At 43.5% G+C, this 24,095-nt stretch overlaps 1 long non-coding RNA gene across 1 annotated transcript in view; it reads left to right on the top strand.

Annotated features, from left to right (window-relative positions):
• Window positions 1-24,095, top strand: part of LOC147022614 (uncharacterized) — a 34,164-nt gene that overhangs the window by 6,871 nt on the left and 3,198 nt on the right. The window contains exon 2 of the long non-coding RNA XR_015059816.1: window positions 14,307-14,465. This is a non-coding gene — a long non-coding RNA (uncharacterized LOC147022614). The remainder of the gene's footprint in view (window positions 1-14,306; window positions 14,466-24,095) is intronic.

Here is a 24,095-nt window from a genome sequence, read left to right as displayed (position 1 = left end):
ACGTCAGACGAGACATCAGCTCTGCAACAAAACTTGGGTGCATCATGTTCCCTTGAACTTGGTGCAGCAGATGACTGCAAAAAATACTTCGGTTTGTGATGCAAGCATGAAATTTGGCACAAATACTCTTTGAGGTCCACTTTTTTTCAAAAAAGGTGCTGGCCACGCAAAATTCCAAGATGGCGACCATTTTTCAAGATGGCCGCCATATGCACAGAAAATTCCTCTTCTGCAGCTAAATATTTGAAACAAAACACAACATTAAGGGTGTAAACCAAAAGTTTTTTTGTGTCTAAGATTTTAGCATGATTATTCTTTGTAATGTAACACCTCGCAGCATGGTTGTAACAAAGATGGCATCCAAGATGTCTGCCGCAAAACCAAAACAATGCTCATATTTCAGGAAATAATAGACATAGACTCATAATTTTTGGATCTATACCTAGGTTTTTGGGATCAACTAATTAGGTGGACATGGTTTTAGATTCCTAGTTCCCATGCATACTGCTGAAACAAAGATGGGAGTCCAAGATGGCTGCCACAATAGCTATAAACCATTGTTCACGAACTAGCGTTTGGAACAAAATCAAGATTTTTATTTTTTTTAAGGTTTACTAACTTGACAGATATGGTTCAGATATGGACAGAAAAATTCTTCCCATTTTGCAAAGGGAAAATCAACCATGGACGGTTAGTCGTCATAGGAGATGCTGAGGCCATGCACATGCAGCATTTCAACCAGGTTTCTCTTCCTGGTTTTGGCAAAGATAGAGAGACCCATGTACACTGGGAATGGTGTTTCTCTGTCTTTGGAGCATCTGTGTGTTGCTGCTCCCTCTTTGTATCGGGAATAGCAGTTATACTGCAGCAGCTGGGAAATGGCCTGGTCAGACTTTGAAGCCCCAAATCTCAGCTGCGATTTGATGTCTGCTCCATGTTCAACCATCCCGACGAATTGAAGGAGAATGGGTGGTATAGCATCTTTAACACAGCCTTCAGGAAATGTGCCATCAAATCTTGATTGATGGTCTAGTATGTGTCGTCTCAAGATTTTTGCAGCTTTAGCCATCACAAGTGCATCAGAGTATTCTGATGCTTTTGATAGTGACAAAGCCACATCTTTCTGGAATTCCAAAAGCACACCTCTACCCTTTTTGTGAGCTTCAAGCTCAGGGATTTCAGCCAATAATTTATCCTTTAATCTGGTGGTATTGACAGTGAGAGTATCAACAGCCAGTTGTGCCAGACGTTGTTGGTATCACTGGTAAATATCTGCAAGGGGGAAGACTGTGGGAGCGTCTGAATTCAGACTGGTTTCAACAATGTAATTTACCAATTCCGAAAGAACCAGTGGGTACACATCTGGTTCCTCCTTAGTTTGATGTGAGTCTTTCTCAAGACTTATGAGATGGTATCTCTCCCTGTTGTACAGAGCAGTGAGACAGGCACGATGGTATTTTAGTTAATGGGCAATGGCATCTCCACCACCCAGTTTTGCGAACAATGTGCCATCATTCAGTGTTTGAGCACACTCGTGCAGCCTCTTGTCCAAGTTCATGGTCATAACTTGCCGAAGGTCAGATTCAGGTGATGTCTTTTCACACATAATACATACTTGACCATCATGGCTAGTTCGTCGCTGCTTCACATGCCCTTCATCTGTTTCACTACCACGAGAGTCGGATCGACGTTTCTTGGCACAATCGAGTTTAGTGTTATTAAATAACAACCAACAACTCATGTGGTACTTTGCCTCATTCCTTCTCAGCGTCGCCTCTATACCTCCACCCTCATTCAGTCGAGCTGGGTCTAAAACCAATGGGAGTGCACTGATCTCATTGAATAGAGGTATATTGGTCGCTAGCATAGTATACCCATGATGTTCTGGGACATGATGGGTAGGAGGGGAAGTCAGGGCTTCATTCTTTTTGTCTTTTGGCAAAGACAGCATCTAGTCCAGTCTGTTTGCCTCTTGGCTAGAATTGGATTCACGTCAGACATTTTGATTAAGGCCGAGGGTTTATCCTTTTACCACCTTAATCAACGCACATTCCTGTATGGGATATGACGAGGTTCGGGTGACCTACACCTAGCCCGATCATCCATCCAGTGTCATTTAAGTCCTGTTTGATCTGTACACCATTCGGGTAACTACATGAGCAAGTCATGTATAGTCCCCTTACCCTTGGCTCGGCTCTCCCGCGCTGGCACACCCTGTCAATTCAAGCGTGGCTATCTAACTAAATCTCGGAACTACAAACTACTGTTTACTAGCTACTGGATTTGGGGCTGTTGGACAGCATTTGGGACACTAAACTATACTACAACTACAAGTCTATTACTACAGCATTAGTAAAGCTAGATCAGCTGACACTGAACCCCATGCTGAGTTACACAGCAGTGACGTCACCAGTGTGCCCTGGTTGTGCGCTGACATCACTCTATTATAATTATGCTAAGGTTTCCTCCACCCTGTAAAATGCAATCTGACAAAATAAGTAATAATTCTAATGAAATCCATTATCTTTATGACCTATTTGCCGACTTATAGTATTTCTATGTTTATTCATTGATGAGATTTTTAAAGTTTTACGACGGCCATCTTGGACGCCATCTTTGTTGTGACAGGTAATTTTGCAATATATGACAAGCAAGTGAACATTTATGCAATAAATCAGAAATAAAAGTATTTTACCACTAAATTTTGTGAAATGATAAATGATTATTACCAGCTTGATTTTTCTGGAGATACGGCTTAGCAGCCATCTTGAAAATGGCAGCCATTTTAATTTTCGGCAGGAGCAATATTTTTGCATAAAGAGTGATCCTTGGAGACGAGAGATCATTTATGTTAAATTTCATGCTTGCATCATAAGATATTCTGATGAAAATAAAAAAATATCTTCAGCACAGTTCCTGAAATATTTGGATTGAAAGATTTCATGGCGGCCATCTTGGATGCCATCTTTGCTTTGACCATTTCATTATGTACTGGAGCCCAGAGAACATTCCTATTAGATTCTTTGACCCCTAAAACCTAAGTATACGCTCAAAATATTGTCTTTAATCCAAATACTTCCTTTAGGAATAATACTTTTCAATATGGATGGCGGCCATCGAGGAAAATGGTCGCCATCTTGATTTTTTTTCGTGGCCAGCGCCATTTTTTAACACAGTAGACCAAGGAGAGTATTTGTGCCAAATTTCATGCTTGCAACACAAACCAAAGTATTCTCGGGGTATTTTGCAGTGATCTGCTGCACTAACTCGAGACGATAACATATTGTTACGGCTGTGGAAATTCGCAGAGCACCATATAGGTCCTTAGTTCAGTTGTGCCGATAAGTCTGTGTTCAGTTAGATTTCCCCACCATTGTCAAAAGGGATTGATTCGTGTCACCCGGGCTGTGATCTTTGAGTTAGCCGTTTTTCTTTCACTATCGTTATTTTGGACCAACCACAACGCCAACCACCAACCACCTTCTCCGCAATGCCAACCACATACCACCTTCTCCACCATGCTAACCACCAACCACCTTCCCCACCACGCCAACCACCAACCACCTTCTCCACCACGCCAACCACCAACCACCTTCTCCACCACGCCAACCACCTTTTCCACCACGCCAACCACCAACCACCCTCTCCACAACAACATCTCCTCACCATCTCCTAATCCACATCTCCCCCAATAGATCAACACGAACACCATCGCCTCACCTTCAGCTCCGAAACGACGCCACCTTGGCGCCAGCCACGGCGAGTCCACATCGAACGGCATCGCTGCAGGCAGACGCGGGGGTTTCCTCACCGCGCAAGTCGGTGATTTTGCGCACGTCTACTCGCCGCGCAGGGTCGCTGTCTTTGCACACGTCCGCTCTGTGCGAGCTTTGTCCGAGAATCAGATCAGGAGATCGAGAGGGATGGGGGCAGCAGGGGGGGGAGGGGTCAGAGATCAGAGGTGAGGGATCAAAGGCCAAACCTCGTCTCCCAGGCCCTATAAAAGGGCGAGCGGAGCGCTAAGCACGGAGAGTCTGTGGAGTGTCTGTCGGGGTTCGGAGCGCCCGGAGCCTGGAGCCTGCAGTTGGTGGAGAAGCCGAGGAGAGCGGAGGAGACGTGAGCAGGGAGCACAACCAAGTCTGCTGTGCCACGTGGAGCTGCATGTTCGTGTGCGGGACGTGGAGAGAGCCGGAGAGAGCTCGCCAACCAGCACCGAACGGTCTGAGGTGATCGGGCTTCGGAACAGTCCGAGCATCACTGAGGGATGGACGGGTTCTTAAAGAGAGCATCAACTCTGAAAGAGCAAAGACCTGTTCATTCCTCTCAGGCGTTGCCGGCTGGGGCTCAAATCACCAGGCCACGGCCGAGCCACGGTTACGCTAGCTGCCGTGGGGACGGGACATCGCGGGCCGCCCCAGTGAGTCACCACCAGGACAAGGTAACCAGCCCGGCCTCTTAGAGCTCCTTCGATCCTCAAAGCTCCATGTGAGAAAGACCCCGAGAGGTCCAGTCTACCCTCTTGCCTTTGATGGGGGTTCTTTTTCCTTGTTTCTTTGTGTGAGAGATGTGGTGCCAAGTCCGATAAGTAGAACTGATAAGTGTGTAAAGAATAAATAAACGGTCGTAGCTCCTTTACATTGCTTTTGTTTGGCTGTATAATTGCATGCGTGCTCCCCCCATTCATTGCATGACTGCATCACTGTATACGTGTGGAAATAAATGTGCTTCTTTAAATGTGAACCTGTTCGTTGCGTCCTCTTCCCTTAATTAAGCTGCCATCTTGCACTCGGGATATCGTTGGTTTTTAAATATCCGGTAAAGTGATCGGGGTCCAACGGGACTGCGCGATAACACCCCGCTCGGTTATCCCAAAACGGAGCGAGCTGCATTAAGCGGCTCGTGTCCCAGCGGCCCCGTTGAGGTACAATCTCTCGATAATCTACCCGCGCAAATAATTAGGTAAATCGAAGATTTGGCGATCGGACCCTGTAGCGTGCGGGTGGAGTACGGACAAGGTTGTGGTGTGGTGAAGAACACACCCGTGGCTGGTTTTCGGCATTGATCCGGAAAGCCGCGACTGAATTGTTCGTCCGGTGGGTGTACGGCCGCTAACGCGGTCGTTCGCACGCCGGCGGGCGAGAATTCGTAACAATATCATCATTTCAGGGACCCATCCTGATAACGAAAGACACGGGGGAGTTCATAGAAAACGATACCATGTGCAGTGTTGCTTCAATTGTAATCGCTTTGTTAATATTTCTCTTATTGTTTAACGGCCACATTATTCCCACGTTATTGGTGGGTTGGCTGGGGTAGCTCGGCCCAAGCCTTTCGCAAACCGGCTGACCAAGCCTGACGTTCACCTGGGGTTAAGGCAGGAATTTGTAATTTGGTTAGGCTGATAGCTGACCTACTCTTCGTGAAGGACACAGTGGGATCTTTAAAGTCCACCAATTAATGCTGGCAGACGTGACGCAAATTTAACATCCATCCGAGAAATGGCACACGTCGATGAATCACCCTGCCTGTGAAACACCGGTATGACAGTTGTGTTGGGATTCGAACCCAGGCTACACAACTTTACTTGGAGGAGAGTGTGCACAGCTTCAAGTTATCCTGCCAGCCCCCGTGTTAATAATTATCATGATGCCATTATCATCGGGCGGAATTGACCGATTAATTTTGTTGTGAGAATAATTTCGATGAAAAATCTAACTTGGATGACATAGAGGCGAGAATCTGGATTGGAGGAAGATATATCAACAACAAAAAAGGTATGCTGATGATACCACTCTGTTGGCATGAAGTAAAGATGGCTTGATGAAACTGCTGCACAGACAGTGAAGAAGTAAAGGAAAGCGACGACTTAACATAACTGGATAACTGGTTATAATAGCACCACAAGGTGTGTGTGGCCCAGCAACTGTTCGCCGATACACTGCCCAAACGCAAGAGTGTCAAATTTTCCCCAAATCCCCCTCTGGCGAGTATTAGACAATGCTAACGTAACTTAGGAATATGGTTATGCATCAAATAAAGGTCACATTTGGGCCATAAGATGGCAATATCACACATGAAACCATGGCCGGGAGAAATCACACATGAGGCACCGATATAGGATATAAACAATCCACATACGGTCCACATGTAATCTGATGATGGCTCTAGAAATCTGGCAGGTAATGGGATTCATCATACATGCGTAAAGACTCATTTAAGCAGCTTTGTTAGCTGAAGATCGTTGCCGCTTACTTGGAGGCCGAGCAAGTCGAGATTAGATATAATTAATGACAATGTATCGTGGTCAAAAGTCACAGACAGATAGACAGACACCATCTTGGATGGTGTCTGTCTATCTGTTTTTAGTACGATAATGATTTTAGTGTGCGTGTTAGTCTGGCCCGGGTGTTAGTCCGTGACCCAGTGCAATCGGAATTATCCCAGGTATATAAACACGATCTATCATGAATGCACATAAGCAGTACGCATGTTTTTGCTTGATCTATGTACATCGGGTTATTTAAAATATCACAAAAGCTCGGGGACATGTATTGCAAAACAATTCTTGCTCTTGTTTAAATTGAAGTACTGCAAAACTGGAGGTTATTGGAAGTATGATGAAGATGATTTGTGTCCTCGTGTTCAAGTGCATAAATTGAAATAAAATAAAGATTGTAAAAGGCGTAAATATAAATAAATTCCGGTTTTACCACTTTTTTCCCCGCAGTGCCTATTACACCAACCCATCTAACACATTACATTAGTTATTCATGCCTGTTCTTTGTGTCCTTTATAACATCCTTTAAAACAAACTTTCTTACTCTGTGCATTTGCAATCGGGATTAATTCGGAGACAAAGTACGGCAAAACAAAAGAGTTGGAAAGGGTGGGGGTGGGGGGATGGGGGTTCTTCACATTCATATTCCGATTTGTGTTCAAAATTCAACATTCAATTAAAAAAAACTGTTCCTTGATCGTAAACTGAAAAGACGGACGGATGGACAGACGTGAACCATTTGCTTAATCCTGCTTTTCGCTTGGCGTGCGTGCGGTAAAAATAACAAAAAAAAAACCCATCAGATTTCTGAAAGAAACTACAGTAGTGAGTGGGATCCCCTCGGCCCTATCCACCGTCCCCATGAGTGAAACGCCATGTCTGCGTACGTACTTTGTGGATATACAAGTGAGGTCTGGGACAGTATGGATGCGTTATGCAAAATGCATTATCACCCCCTCCGGGTTTCCCCTGTCCTTTATCAACACCAGTTCACGCCACCATTGTTCAGGATGGTGTTGAGCTACTTGTGAGAGAAGTTTGAAAAAGCCCTGGAGCAAACAGGGCTACAAAAGGGAGCCGTGTGGCTTCGTGTGCCGAGTTGATTCAATGGAAAAAAATTGTCAGGAGGAAAAGAAGAGAGTGACCGGTGTGAGTTGATCCAGAAGGGTTGAATAACTGCATTCAGTGGGAGAAAGACTTTCAAGTCAAAACTAGTCATTGAAAGACTAGTGATTGAAAGACTAGTCATTTCATGGTGTGAATCTTGGGTCCGGAGCAGTGCCAGCTCAGCAGCCAATATGAACGAGCTACAAAAATTTGCTTGCATGGATGCCATCATGGACGCGGTTGAAAGAGTTCATCATTCGCTTTGTCTGCTACATGCCACAAGGCACAGTACCATTCTTTTCTTCATCTCATTTCCAAATTGTTATTTTCACCCCAACTTCAGGTTTATTTCTTCTTCTTTTTTTTTTTCCTGCCATTCCATCCATAACCCACATCTGAACAGCCCAATTGCTAGAGGACGAATTGTGAGAAAATTGTTAAGTACGTGCTCTGTGTTTGTCGTCCCATCGAAGCCCGTTGCGATTTCATTTCCTCTTTAAATAAATTTAATGACAAACAACACAATCATTTTTTGCACAACTATTGTTCTCATTTTCATCGTCAGGAAATTGTTGAATATCTGCGTGGGGGCATTCTCTGTTCCGTCATGAGAGTTAGCATTCTCAATAACCATTGAATTAATGTGAGAACAAGGTGAACACCAATGGTTTAATTTGGAAAATCACCGTCTGTTATCCTAGGGCAAAGTCCGATGTGTGCGTGGTGGTCATTGACTCCAACTATTTTTTAGCTCACCTGAACTTTAGTCATATCAGGTGAGCTTATGCGATCGAGCAGTGTCTTTTGTTGAGTGAGTGAGTCAGTCCATGAACACTTCAGTCATTATCGCTTGAACCAAACACACCATTTTGATGAAACTTGGCCACAAGGTTCATATCTTTTTTTGTATACATTGTCGAGGCTCATATGAGAGCCAACACACAGAACGTACAACAAGGGGAGCAGGAGACGGGGGGGGGGGGGGGGGGGGGGGAAGGAAGTAAAAAAAAGTGTGGAACAGAGACATGAGATCTGTGGAAGGGAGAGGGATGGGGCGGGGTACACGGGTAAACAAGATGGACACTACAGGGACTTTCAGGTCCTTAAACAACAGGGACTTTCAGGAAGGAAAGCAGGGAATTTGAAGGAGGTAGAAAAGATAATGGTTTTGGATGAGGGAAGATAGGAGATGATGGTGAACAGCTGTTTTGAATACCTGGAGGGAAGAGTGGGATTGAAGAGAATGTGGGAGTGTATTCCAAAGGGGGGCAAAAGAGAGGAATGAAAGAGTGAAGGAGAGCAGTGATTCTTGATTTTGGCAGTTATACTAGATGGGGGTTGCTGGCGGACCTTGAGTGCCCTGCAGAAATATGGGGGGCGGGAGGGGCGAGGCAGAAGAGGAGACAGTAGAAGACAAAAAGACCACCCCTACTGCCTGCAGTGAGAGACCCAAAGACAGCCTCATCGAGGGATATACCAATAATCCTAAATGCCTTGGTTTCCACAGCGTGAAGCCGAGAAAGGTGAGAGGCGGGAGTACCAGCCCAAAGAGGAGAGCAGTACTCCATCAGGCTGTGGACAAAAGCTTTGTCTGTGGTCAGGAGCTCAGGTGGGCCGAGGAAGGACTTTATACGACAGAGGATGCCCAGTCGGTGAATGGCTATGGAGATAAGACCAGCTTGGAAATGTGGCTTTCCCAGGAAAGATTATGGCAGATAGTGAGAATCAGAAGCTTCAATTGAAGGATTTCTTCAAGAGGATTGTTGAGAAAGGTAGATGGGGGGGGGGGGGTTCCCGATGGTTCTGTTGGAGAGACAGTGACAGTGTGACATTTGTCAGGACTGAAAGCCATGTTCCCCGTGTTGGACGAGCTTGTGATTTCATCCAGATCTACAGAGAGTTAAGAAGCTGCTGCTTGCCGGTCTGAGTGATGACAGATGGTACGGCAGAGGGTGGAGTCATCAGCAAAGAGAAAAAGAGGATTTTCCAGAGTCAGAGCCTAACGGATATCTCATGCCTAACGAAGGTATATCGACTGCATCAAAATCTGCACTCATTCAGGGGTTCTATCGGTTTGTTTGTTTGTTTTGACCCCACCTCCAAATCGGTATTTGCTTTCTTCGCCAGAACTACACACACACACACACACACACACACACACACACACACACACACACACACACACACACACACACACACACACACACACACACACACACACACACACACACAAAATTTCGATGAAACTCGACCATTACCTTCATCCCCCTTAATGTACCAAAGTGTATCAACCGCATCAAAATCTCTGCTCATGAAGAGGTTCTATGGGGAGGAGTGGGGGGGGGGTGTCCCCTACCCCCAAAATATGTATTTGCCCCCTTTCAATATTTTCACCTTGTGTTGCCTTATCGCCTGGAATTAAATTTCATTAAATCGGACTTTTTTTCCACATCGTAACCCACAACTTCCAAGTGAAAAACAAATTCTACAAATCTCACAAAATTAATGAAAATACAGAACTAGAATATCTTGGTTGGGTAAGTGTCCAACTCCCCAAGTTGATACTTGGTGGAAGCAGCTTTAACAGCAATTACAGCTGTGAGTCTGTTGAGATAGGTCTCTACCAACCTTACACACCTTGATTGGGCATTTTTTGCCCATGCTTCTGGACAAAACTGTTCAAGCTCTGTCAAGTTGAATGGGGAGCGTTTATGGACAGACATCTTCAAGTCAGGCCACAGATTGTCGATTGGATTTTGGTCGGGGCTCTGACTGGACCACCCATGGACATGTATCTTTTTGTTCCTCAGCCATTCCAGTGTAGCATTGGCTGTGTGCTTCGGGTCGTTATCATGCTGAAAATGAACTTCCGTCCCAATTTCAGCTTTCTTGTAGAGGGCACCAGGTTTTCCTCTCAGATTTTTCTGTATTTTTCTCCATCCATTTTCCCTTCTATCCTGACAAGTGCCTCAGTCCCTGCTGTTGAGAAACGTCCCAATAACATGGTGCTGCCACCACCATGCTTCACAGTAGGGGTGGTGTTCTTTGGGTGATGTGCTGTGTTGGGTTTGCACCAAACGTAACATTTTGCATTTAGTCCAAAAAGTTCTATTTTGATTTCCTCAGACCACAAAAGTTTTTGCCACATGGCTTCAGAATCTCAGGAGTGGTATTTTGCATATCTCAAATAGGACTCAAGGTGGGATTTTTTGAGTAATGGCTTCCTTCTTGCCACCCGACTATAGAGACGAGAGTTGTGGAGTGCTCGGGATATTGTTGTCACATGCACACAGTGATCAGTCTTTGCCATAAAAGCATGTAGCTCTTTCAAAGTTGCCATTGGCATCTTGTTGGTCTCTCTGATCAGTCTCCTCCTTGCTTGGTCATCCAGTTTGGAGGGACGGCTTGATCTAGGCAGGGTGTTGGTGGTGCCATAAGCCTTCCACTTCATGATTGTCTTGACTGTGCACCAAGGGTTGATGTTGATGTTGATGTTGATGTTGTTGATGATATTCATTAATTGTATATCATATTTGCTGGCCGGTCTTCATTTTCTGCATTGATCTGTAAACGTGTCTCCTGCCTGAGTTTTGTATTTAATGAACTCGTATTTTGGAACTCACACATGCCTGCTCTGCTCTATCCGCCTCTCGTGCATCACTCATTTTGGAATAATTGGCTTCTCCCCGAGGGATAAAAATGAGACTAAATTCCCCCAATAACCAGCGTGGAGGTAGCCCTCACACTCAGAATAAGTTCGCTCGCCTCCAAAATGGAATATTAAGCAGGCCACTCACGATATGCTGTTGCTTCGGTGTTTTACAGTTCCTCGCTCGTCTCGTTATTAACAGTCAGGATGGGGGCAATAAAAAGGACCATACATGTACGTGTGTTGTTAGTTCTTATCTCCATATGCAGGATTCAGAAGGTGGAACAGAGCCCTCCCATGACTCCAAGTATCCATCTTCGTGTGCGCATACGTGTGAAAGGGTGTGCGCACAATGCTGTTGTTGGAGAGTGTGTGTGTGTGTGTGTGTGTGTGTGTGTGTGTGTGTGTGTGTATGTGTGTGTGTGTATGTGTGTGTGTGTGTGTGTGTGTGTGTGTGTGTGTGTGTGTGTGTGTGTATGTGTGTGTGTGTATGTGTGTGTGTGTGTGTGTATATAAATATATACTTACATACACACTGTATATGTTGACTCAGCCTGTCATCCTCCCGAGGTCGGTGAATTGAGTGCCAGCGTATTGGGGGTCATAACCATTTGGGGTAACCTGCGTCGGAGTGGCGACCCGTGCAGGACTGTAATCCTTACCCATGAAACTGCCCTGCTATGCGCTTTCACGGTGCGAAAGGAATGGTATCATAAATTATGTTTGCTGATCATAATCCGCACATATTGCATCCTTGTCTCCCTCCATTTTCACATATTAGCACAACCCCCTCATCCCCGACTCCCTCAATCATACTTCACAAATAGAAGGCACCTTATGAAGCTTTTGAAATATTTTTTAAACAATATAGAGACCCATATGGAACCAAGCGGAGTCGTCAATGGTGAAATAATGTTGATGGCGGTTGAATTGGACGAAGTGGAAGGAGGAAGTGGTGGAAGCGGTTACATCTGCCGGTTTTTTTTTCAAAGCTTTTTTTTTTTCAATCCTTAATTATTGCAGTGGATGCTCTAACTTCCAATGCGTACTTTACAGTAGGTTTTGGAACGGGGGTGAGGGCCAACGATGGGTTCTTCAGACGAATGCGTTTAAAAGACATGGAGAGGACATTTAATACTTCCATCATTTTGGCATACGTAATAAATCTATAGCAGTCCTTTCTTATTGCCCACTCTTCACTGCACCACACCCCGTCCTGTTCTGCTCGTGAAAGTCGCGCAAACGCACGTTCACTTTTTTTCATCCACAACGTTTGGAGGAGGAAAGCAGATTTGATGGATTTATTTATTTATTTATTTTTAAATCTGGAAAAAGCGAGTTGGCCAGGAAGTTAGAATAAAAAAAAAAATAGAATGTTGATTATTTTGACGTAATGCAGTTTACATTTTCATTGTACAAAAGCAGAAAGGAAAACAACTCGGAGAATGGACGCAGCGAGCGAATAAGTGGCCAACAAAACGAAAACAAGCTCGAAGAGACAGAGAGACAGAGAGACAGAGAGACAGAGAGACAGAGAGACAGAGAGACAGAGAGACAGAGAGACAGAGAGAGAGACATAAAACAGGAAAAATGACATCGTTTTTCCAATACATTTCCAAACCATTTTCAAAGGTAACCTGCTCCGCCGCCCTTTGTTCTTGCCATCAAGAAAAAGGCCACATAAAAGGCACGGCGTTGACATCACTCTCAGCAGCCTGCCTGGGGATAATGAGAAGAGACTGGCAGACAATCTGAGGATGCCACGCAAGGGTTGAAGTTTGAACTAGTACCACATGAATGGAAAAGGGGGAGTGGGGGGAATAGAATTCGAGCTCGAGCTGAAGTGCATGCTGGGAAACATGGCTGCCATCTTTAAGCCTCAATGGGGGTATTAAAAACATGCTCACACTTCATCGGTCATCTCGTCGAATGTATCTGCGCATCGTCTGTCCGTTCCTTATTGTACATGACAAAAAAAAAAAGTGTGGAATGATTCTGGTGGCCGTGAGGTGAGAGAAACACTTTGCCCATCGGTTGTTCCAGCAAAGGGGGCTTCCAATGTCGAGGGACGTGAATTCCTCGCCAAACTGCCTTCGTCTCCAGCTTTATAAAGGACAGAAAACACAGACATGAAAACAGTCTCAAATGATGAGGGCGGGTGGTTTTCAGTGAAGCTTCTCCTTGACATGATGCCGAGATGCTGGTAAACTGTCGCTTGCATTCACTCACTTTTAGGGAAAAATTCATTCATCAAGATCCCACAATATTGTCTCTGGCGAGGCTCCATGATGATGAGGTACGCCACATCAATACCTGTAGCGAGTAAGGTGAGTCCGCCATGACCCCGCGATGGCAATGACTAGACCCTTGGTGTTCCAATACACCTCATGTGTCTTCATCGTTTCAGATCAGGTGCGAGAATTCATGTTAAGCATTGTCTCCGATGATCACTTCTCAAAACCAGAGCAGAATTATCGTGCTTCATCCATAGGCACGGTCGAAGTCATCGTCCGAGTGATGCATGGTTAAGTCTTCCCCGAAGGCAAGGTCATGGTGCACATTTATATCCTGAGGTTCCAAATGTCGCTTCTTTGTCTTTTGAGGTTTGATGTGTGAACGGATTGGTGGATTAAAAAATGAAGAATGATGTTTTCAGGCCATTGGTATTCCAAACCTCCCCAAGCAAAACCACAACCTGTAAACTACCCCTTCCCTCCACCAAGCACCAAACTTGGCAATCATTCCATCGCACAACAAATCAGGTGAAAGGTCATTCTCGAATTGGTTTAACCATTGCTACTCTGCCACAGTCCACCATGAGAATCGAATATGGGAATTCCATACAAGCTTGTGCGACCGATGCCAAAGCACCCGGCTCATCTAGCTTGGCCATCAATCAACCAAAAGAGATCTTCACCTGTGCTTTGTCTGGCAAAGTCACCTGCCCGTCTGAAAGCGGTGCCTTTCGTTCCATGGTACAATTTCCTGCAATTTCTGTGAATCTTCATTCCCCGACTGTTACATTTGAATTAGAATCCACAATGCAAGACTCGGTGGTGTAATGGTTGGAGCCAATGGCGTATGGGGGATCAGAGGGTGCAAATGCCCCCCCCCCCCAAAGCTAGCATAGCTTTTATAATTTGGGAATAAAAATGTCAGGGTGACAAAATATTGTGAGATGATAAAATATTGTGAGATGACAGAAAGATGACAGCCCGTGATGTAAAAACTCACGTGAAGTTTCATATATTTGACTATTTTTGTCATCATCAGGGTAAACAAGCCGTACGCTGGGCCTTGGAACATCTCAAGATCTGATCAGAAGGATTCTTAATGACTTGCTGATCAGCTGTTCATGTTGCCAGATTATGTCTCCGGAAGGTCGTATTCCTTCTGTGGAAACCGTCCGTGACTCTGGGACTTCATGAGGAGGTATGTTCTCATCGGCCTTGTTTTTTTTTTTTTGGTATGCACCGTCGAGGCTCATATGAGAGCTAACACACAACACGTACAACAAGGGGAGCAGAAGACAAGAGGGGCGGGAGAGAGAAGGACAAAACGGTGTGGAACAGGGACATGAAGAGATCTGTGGAAGGGAGAGGGTTGGGGCAGGGTACACAGGGGAAACAAGCTGGACACAACAAGGACTTTCAGGACCTTACATGACAGGGACTTTCAGGAAGGAAAGCAGGGAATTTGAAGGAGGTGGGTTTAGGGTGGATTAGGGGGAAGAAAAGATCAAGGTTTTGGATGGAGGAAGATAAGAGATGGAGGTGAACAGGTGTTTTGAAAACCTGGAGGGAAGAGTGGGATTGAAGAGAGTATGGGAATTTGTTCCAGAGGTGGGGGAAAAGAGGAATGAAAGAGTGAAGGTGAGCAGTGATTCGTGATTATGGTAGTTTTACCAGAAGGGGTTTGCTGGTGGAATGTGAGCACCCTGCGAAAATATAAGGTGGGGGGGGGGTTCATGTAGGAGGGGGGAGGTGAGGCCAGAGATGATATGGTACAAGACAGAAAGACCACTGACCTGCCTGCGGTGAGAAAGTGAGACACCCAAGACTCAGCCTCATTGTGGGAGATAATCATCCAAAATGCCTTGGTTTCCACAGCATGAAGCCGAGAAAGGTGAGAGGCAGGAGCACCAGCCCAGAGGGGAGAGCAGTACTCCATCCAGCTGTGGGTGAAAGCTTTGTATGTGGCCAGGAGCTCAGGTGTGCCAAGGAAGGACTTTGCACGATGGAGGATTCCCAGTCGGCAACTGGCTTTGGAGGCCAGGTTGGAAAAGTGGCTTTCCCAGGAAAGATCATGGCAGATAGTGAACACCCAGAAGCTTGAATGAAAGGAAGCTTGAATAACAAATTAATTATTTTATGATTATTTATATATTTTAATTACGCAATTAATCAATACATTATTGTGCACCACACCTTTCCAATTCCGTCTCCATGTGCTGCACGGCGGCATCGCCAGACGGTATAAGCACCCCGGCAATGCCGCTCGCTGGAGGATATGTTATTTATTTGTTTATTTGGCATGGGGGCAGTGTCCATTGAATGTACCTCGACTTGTTTTCCTCTTTTTTGTACACAAAGTCGAGGCTCGTGGAAGTGCGAGAACACCAAACGGATCAGGACGTAACGGACAAAAACAGGATGCAAAACATTCGTGTATGGAGAAAAAAAAAACTGGGAAATGAAGAGGGATACGAGTGGGGTTAACGAGGGTGGAAAAAGATAATGGTTTTGTATTGGGGATGATCTGAGATGGGGGTGAACAGGTGTCATAAAAACCCTGGAGGGAAGAATGAGATTGAAGAGAATGTGGAAGTTGATTCCACAGATGGGGAAGAGGAGTGCTTGGGAACGGGGTCATTTGCGGAAGAAGAGATCATGAGCATGGACGGGGGATGACCCTCGATCGTGGTGAACAGCTGTTCTGAAGCCATGGAGGGAAGAATGGGACTGAACAGAGTGGGAATGTTGGTTCCACAGTTAAGAGAAAAGAGGAACAAATGAGTGAAGCTGAGCAGTGAGCCTGGAAAGCTTTGCTTCCTCCCTTCCCTACATACATGACCGTATTTGGCGAGAAAGGAAGTCTTGAGAGAAATTTAATTTGCATCTATAGCAGAGCCAAACATGGGCTCCACTTATGATGTTTAAATGGACACTTTTGGGGTGAGAGAATGTGTTTGAGCACAGAGATTGTAACAGAAGCAAAGACCAAAACTAGTTGGAAAGAATGAAAAACGGGTTGGAGGCCTTTTCTCGGTCGAGCACACAATTTAACGAAACCACCCGAAGCACACAGAATGAAGATCAAGTCCAGGCTGAGACCAATGATTCATATAATGCAATCTTGAGTCGGGAAGGACAAAAACATCAGCAGACATCAGTGCACTTGGACACGAATTGCAAGGACATTAGAAGACGATGAACCAACACATGGTATAGATAATTTGAACATTGCTCACTGCTTCTGTCAGGGGGTTCATATTGGGACGAGAACAGGCCAATCGAGAGTGAGAATAAGAGATAAAATATTCCAGAACTTTTTTTTTTGTAAAACAAATAAACAAAACAAGCCAAAATTCATACAAATGGGCACGATCATCGGACAAAGCGGTGCAACTTGTAGTTCTTCTGCACGACAGTCATCCTGGGTAAAAGTGGCGCTACCTCGTATGTGCCAAGGTGTTGCATCCACCAAGAGATATTCAACAAGGTGTCATTTTCACATAAACAATACTCGTATCAGTATCTTTAAAGACGCATGAAAAAGCATCCAAATGGAAAACGGAGTGGCCTTACGTCATGGGCACTTCCTTTACCGGACACAAGTTTGAGTCTCATGGAATATTTGTCCATCTGAACATTTAGCCACTGTAGAAAAAAATATATTTGCTTTCAGACATAGTCCCCCTCTGGTTTAGAGCTTAACAAAATAAATAAGTTCATTATGTCCTCTTCCTGGTTCAGATTGACAACGCGAGTGAACTTTGATAGAGCCTCCTCAAGAATTCATCTTTTCTTCTTGCTTCAGACTTTGATATCCCTGTTTCTCAATGATCAGCTCACTGCAGTCTTCGGAAAGTCATTCCGATGAAAGGCTTCTGTTTGCTAAGTGATTTCATCAGGAAAGAAAAAACACAAACATTCATTCCAAAGAGAACTGCAATGTTTTCACGACTCTCCCCCCCCCCACCCTCACCACCCCTCACCACCCCCATCCGCACACACAACCCACCACTGCTACAACCTCCCTCCACCTCGATTGGAAATTAAAAACACGAAAACACACAAAGCAGTGTGATCCGCATGCCGGATAGAATGTTCACAGTTTTCAAAATAATTTTGAATTTTTTTTTTTTTGCGAAACGTTTGTGTGAAAAAAAAAAGGTTTAATAATTAATTATTGTTATTTTTTTCTAAAATGGATGTGTTTGGGAGAACCGTTCGCGTTATCAGAAATTATTCTCAATATGATGTGCAAGTCGAGAGATACACAAACTTTATGACCTCCGCCACCGAAGGTGAAGGAGGTTATGTTTTCACCCCTTTCTGTCTGTCTGTCTGTCTGTCTGTCTGTCTATTTGTTTGTGTACAAGATATCTCAAAAAGTTGTGGACGGATTCAGACAAAACTTGTGTTACGATTTTGGTGAAGATCAGAATTCAGATCTGGATACGAGAATTATTTAATTTTTCAAGTGATTCTTCACCATTGAGAGATGGGGCCAAAAACTATGTACAACAAGATATTTCAAGCAGTTATAGACGGATAATGACAAAACTACATGTAGTGGGGCAACTTAGCATAACAATTGTGCATTTTGTGAGGAAAGCACCAAATTTTGCACACTAGTTGTCCAACATATTATGAACAGATTTGGATATTGAGCCATCTCAAATTTTTTGATGGCAGTGGAAAATGGCTGCCACAGCCATGAGCGGCTGAATTTGTCTGTCAAATCGTTTTTTGTCAAATATTTGTTTTTAACCATAAAGTTACATTTTAAAATAAAACTCTTCACCGATTCATCGAGTTGTATTTCATGCTATTTTTGGTCGATTGGATTAAAACACCAAAAAGGCCACCGCTCGTGTCAGACTGAGTCACACAAAAAATTCCCCATAAATGGAAAGCTCGGTGGGTGCGGTGGTCTCGGGACATGTCTCATGATACTGTGGCATTGGATGAAATTCCATGTCTTTCACTGGACTTAACGAGCCTATTTAGGGCGACTTGCAGGGCGAAGACCCGTCTCAAACGGTCCATTCTTTTCTGTTCCACGAACTGCCTATTCATTTTGGCCATATTAACCTTCACTTAATGTCTGCACAAGCTCTTTATGAGCCCTCGATGCTAAAAAAAAGCTCTACTTTATTGCAGTCAACGGAACACTAACATTAATTTGTTGTTTTTTTTTTAATTGGAAAGTAACATAGTGGAGTGTGTTGACACGTACAGACATAAAAGCATGCACACGTGATTATGCATGACATCACCGCTTCGGCCTGCTTTTTGGCAAAGGCAACAAGACCACCTAAACTCATAAGACAAGCCTCTGTTTGTATTACGCCAGTCCATAAACAAACGCGTGCACCTCATGTGCAGCCCCTCATCATGCAGCATCACTTGGTTTCAACTCAAAATATGGAAGAAGTTCAGATGCCTGTGCAAACTGCGCCAATAAAATGAAAGCCTCGCAGAGGGATGCTGGCAATGGACCCGGCGTTATGAAACGGTGACTTCATATTCGAGGAATCTGATTGAATCGCCATAAATACAAGCACATGCATGAACGTTTGAGATCTCGCGCGTCAAATTCCTTTCATATGCAAAAGAACGAGTCTTCAATGTCGCTTGCCTCGTTGCTTTCGTGGATGTCTTCATTGTTCTTACAGACACGTACTTATTGTCCTGAATAAAAAAGCCAGGCCTCGTTCAGATTGCCTTACGTCGTGGGAACCGACTGCCCTTAGTAATGAAATCGCTTTCAAGGTAAGAGCTACCATGTGGTGGTCTGCTCTCAAGATACCATCCTGCTTGGATTGATCAATATATATATATATATATATATATATATATATATATATATATATATATATATATATATATATATATATATATATATATATATATATATATATATATATATATGTGCAGAGCTAGATCGACTAAAACGAGCAGGCAGGCTGGGCAACAAGGACTACAATTGGCTTTACTGCAGCAATGGTTCAGCAAACAGACTGCATGGTCTTCCCAAGATCCACAAAGACAATGTCTAGTCCCTCTGAGACCCATCATGTCCTTCGTTAATGCACCATCTTACCGATTTGTCAGGCTTTCTTGCACGTATCATTGGCAGACTTGCAGGAAAGACTGATAAAACGGTTAAGAATAGTGGTGAATTTGTCAAAAGGATAAGAGAGCTTAGAATCTAAGATGATGAGACGATGGCATCTTTCGTTGTGGTTTTCCTTTTCACCAACATCCCAGTCGATCTTGCCGTGAGCGTCACATTCGACTGGTTGATATATTCAAACGATTGGAAAATGGCTTGTCAAAACAGCCAAATAACACCTGACGATATTGCTAGCTTTCCTGGAGATGTGTCTGAACAGCATGACCTTCATCTATGATTGTGCACACTACCGACAGATATTTGGAACAGCTACGGGTTCACCGGTCTCTGCTGTTGTGGCTAATTTGCTGATGGAGGAACTCGAATGAAGGAAATTTGAGTCTCGTGAAAATTGGCTCTCACGGTACGAGAACAGGTTATGTAGATGATACCTTCGCCATTGAACATACAGACATGGTCGACCACTTACTGGGACAACTTGGTCGGGTATTCCCCAGCATTAACTTCACAATTGAAATTGAAAAAGAAAGCAAGTTGGCATTTTTGGATGTGGATGTTCACCGTAAGCCTGACGGCTCCCTAAACACCTTTACAGGAAACTAACCCATACCAGCAGATTACTGGATTTTAACTCCTGCAACCCAATCTCCCACAAACGCAGTGCAGCACAAAGCTTAGCAGCTCAGGCATGGACGGTGTCATCATCCAAAGCAGATACAATTAAAGAAATCAGATTAGTTAGAGGAGTCCTTCTCAAAAATTGATACAACAAGGGAATACTCCCCACATTGGTAGAACCAAAAAGGACAGAACGTAAGGAGCCAAACACACTTGGGCACTGTGTACTGCCATACTACCTGGGCCTTTCTGAAAAAAAAATTGGCAGGATAGTACGTAGCGCATGGATTGGCAGAGCCTACAAGCTTAAGCCTACGCAATATCCTTAATGTCATCTCCAAACTAAAGGACCCAATACCAACTGGTGATAAATCTGGAGTAGTTCACCATTCATCATGCAAAGACTGTGACCAATTCTACATTGGTGAAACTGGAATAAATTTAAAACCAAAGCTAGATGAACATTATCGAGCAATTAGGCTTGGAAAGGTGACCTAGTCAGCCGTAACATGTCATTGCCTGCAATCTGGCCACAAATTAGACTTTGATGGGACCCGTGTCTGAGACACGACATCGAACAAACAACACAGGTTGATTTTGGAAGTGTGGTCAGTGAAGAGCCAGGAGGGTGGCCAAACTGGGGGGAGAGAGTATTTTTTGGGACCATACTCTGTGCAGAGCGTTGGTGCTGCCTAAGCAGTCTCCTTGGCTCCTTGGTACAATCCCAGACGGGTCCCCACTCTGACACAGGATATCAGCAGGCTGGCACTCATTTTGCCGACCTCGGAGGATGACAGGCAGAGTCAACCCCACCTAGTATTAATTCAACAGCCAAGGGAAATTTGAACTCAGGATCCTAGGATCCCAAGCCCACCGCCCTAACCACTGAACCAGCACCAGGCATACACGTGCTCACCGACACACATACTGCACAACACCAGATCACACGTAAGTAATAAAACAAGCTCGAATGAGCTGAGATCCTCGTCCTCTTAATGATGATGTCATAAAACGAATATGAAGTCATTGTAATGTATCACGTTTGCGATAAATTATCTGTGCTAATGCCCGGCTTGATTCCAACAAACAAAATTCAAACAGCTTGCCGAGTTTCGGAGATAATGGTATAGGCGATTTCCATGAGTGGCGATATTATGACGTCACCTTTTTTTCTAGAAAGAATTTCCAAAATCGGAGATGGTTACTGCCTGCGCGTGGGCTTTCTGTATGGACATGGCAAGTTTCATGAAGATCCGATGAAAACTCTGGGTTGTGTAACCAAAAATGTCAAAAAATAAGAATGACGTCATAAAAAATTGATATGACATCATAGTGATGCATCATATGTGCGGCAATTTATCTCTGCTCATGCCCTGTTCAATTCCCACAAACAGAATTCAAAAAGCTTGCCGAGTTTGAGATAATTTTTTCGGCGATTTCCATTAGCAGAGATATTTTGATGTCATAACTTTTTTTCTGGGAGGAATTTTCAAAATTGGAGATGCTTACTGTCTGCGCAGGGTATTTTTACATATATATGCCAAGTTTCAGGAAGTTTCGATGAAAACTGTAGGCTGTGAAACAAATTAAACAAAAAACCAAAAATGTCAAAAAAAATAGGAATGACGTCATAAAAATTGATATGACGTCATAGTGATGTATCATATTTGCAGCAATTCATCTCTGCGAATGCCCTGTTCGATTCCCACAAACAGAATTTAAAAAGCTTGCCGAGTTTGAGATAATTTTTTCAGCGATTTCCATTAGCGAGATATTTTGACGTCATAACTTTTTTTTTCTCGGAGGAATTTTCAAAATCGGAGATGGTTACTGTCTGCACAGGGTATTTGTACATATATATGCCAAGTTTCAGGAAGTTTCGATGAAAACTGTAGGCTGTGAAACAAAAAAGTCCACAAGAAGAAGAAGAAGATGAAGAACAACAACGTGAGTGAGACTTAGAGATGCTCCATGAGGATCTAAAAAAAAGAAAAAAAGACCAGAGCACCCTGCCAATGATGTGATTTGACGTTTATTTTGCTTTTGCAAAATAAAATAAAAAAACTCCTCCATTTGACCTTGAGCACCAGCACGTGACTGGAAATGAGCTGTCATATCAAAATAAAAACCAGACACGTGCCGAAGCTCAGGGTCTATTGTGCCTGAGAAAGCAGGATGTGAAGCTGGTGAAATTAATGTCACTTAAGACTGGGTCGGCTCTTGCCTTTTTTTGCTCAAATTAGCAGAGTCGATCTAGTTTTTACTCTTGGTTGGAGGCACCTCCTTCTTTAATGAATGTGTGTATAGATATATATATATATATATATATATATATATATATATATATATATATATATATATATATATATATATATATATATATATATATATATATATATATATATATATATATATATATATATATATATATATATATACACACACACAAATGTTAGAGAGGTTTCTGTATCTATGAACATGTTCTGGTGACATTGCATAATATACTCTGCATCATATAAGAAAAAAACCAAACATGTAGCATGGATAATGTAATCGTTGAAGGACTGTTGAAGCGTTCATTCCAAGGACCTTTTTGGCACGAGGGATGTGCAGAACACCTGATTGCAAGTTTCCATGTAAAGGAATGCAATTGCCTCATACAATAATCGTTCAGCACGTGCAACTCATACACCCTTAAGATTTTAGATGCGACACGAGGCATTCTGAGCAAATTTGAAAGTCTTTCTGAGACACTATTGTGTGAAGCATCCACAAAACACATTTGTTGCATTCTTTAACAATCGCTTACAATGCCACGTCTGTCAGAAAATGGGAGGAATGAAATAATTGGACACTGACAAGCATGGTCTTACATTATCCATGTTGCAAGGATCTTTAATGTGAGGAGTGGAACTGGTTGTGACCTCAGAAGAGGTTATCAAGCCACTGGATTAACAAGAGATATGCCAAGAAGTGGATGTCCCAGGATAACTACTAACGTGCAGGCCTGATACATATACACGATGCTTCTACGCAACACTTCCGGTTCTTGAGCGACGGTGGCGGTTGTTCTTCAGGGTCTCTGCCGACTTTCTCAAAGATAAGTTTTCTGGTCATTTTTGTCTCGTTTTATACTGTAATTTTGTTATATCTGTGTTCACTGTGTGTTTCTAGTTCGGTCTTGTGTTAAAACTTGTACCAATAGTTGAGTTTTGTCGTTTTCCATATTGGTTTCCCTGAGGCCGACGAGTCTTCCCGTCTATGTGCACGATCATGTTTATTTGTACTTTCTCCTTATTACCATGTTTTTATTTTCACCACTTTTTCCCTCCACCCTCCTTCTACCCCTCCCTACTATACCCTCTGTTTCATGCTGTAAAATAAAAATATAAAAATACAACAACAAAAAAAACCTTTCCCTCCTCACCTTCTACCCCACGTAATCCCGTACCGACTCTTCTTCCTCCTTATTCTACCGATCTACCATCTTCCTTCTACTTTTGCAGACCCACATTCACCATCCACCTTCACGATTTTTACTTCAACCTTTACTTTACCTAATCTTTCAAAAAAAAATTAAAAAAATTCTTTATTATTTTCACTTCTCACCTTCCACCTCCTGTAACCATGTAATTTCTGCACCCCCTCTTCCTCTACCTGTAACTTTCACCAACCTACCATCTTCCTCCCACTTTAGCTGATCCACATTCACCATCCACCTTCACGGTTTTTTTTTTTGTCATTAACCTTTCCTTTATCGATCTCAACTAACCTATCAAAAAAAAAAATAAAAAAATAAAAAAAAAAGTGTCTTCAAATGTTTCCACTTCCTCTTTCACACGTGTGGTTCTCTGTATTGTGTCATAATTCACTTCTTCTTCCTTTTCTAAAGACTTTTCAATTCGACCTTTACTGCCATTGTCTGTTGAAGAAAAAAAAAAAACCACTTTCAAGTTGTGCAGAGTACTACAAACACTCCCAACACCTCACAGGATAAGTGTCAACAACAGTTTGAGGCATTTCCGTGATGCAGGGATCCATTTTTGTCATCCTGTTAAGCATCCAAAACATGCTTGCAGT

This window comes from Eptatretus burgeri, chromosome 7 (assembly GCF_056783735.1).
Source record: "Eptatretus burgeri isolate ZD-2024b chromosome 7, Ebu_testis_v1, whole genome shotgun sequence".
Classification (NCBI taxonomy): Eukaryota; Metazoa; Chordata; class Myxini; order Myxiniformes; family Myxinidae; genus Eptatretus; species Eptatretus burgeri.
The sequence above is the reverse complement of the archived record's forward strand: the minus strand, read 5'-3'. Positions and strand labels throughout refer to the sequence as shown.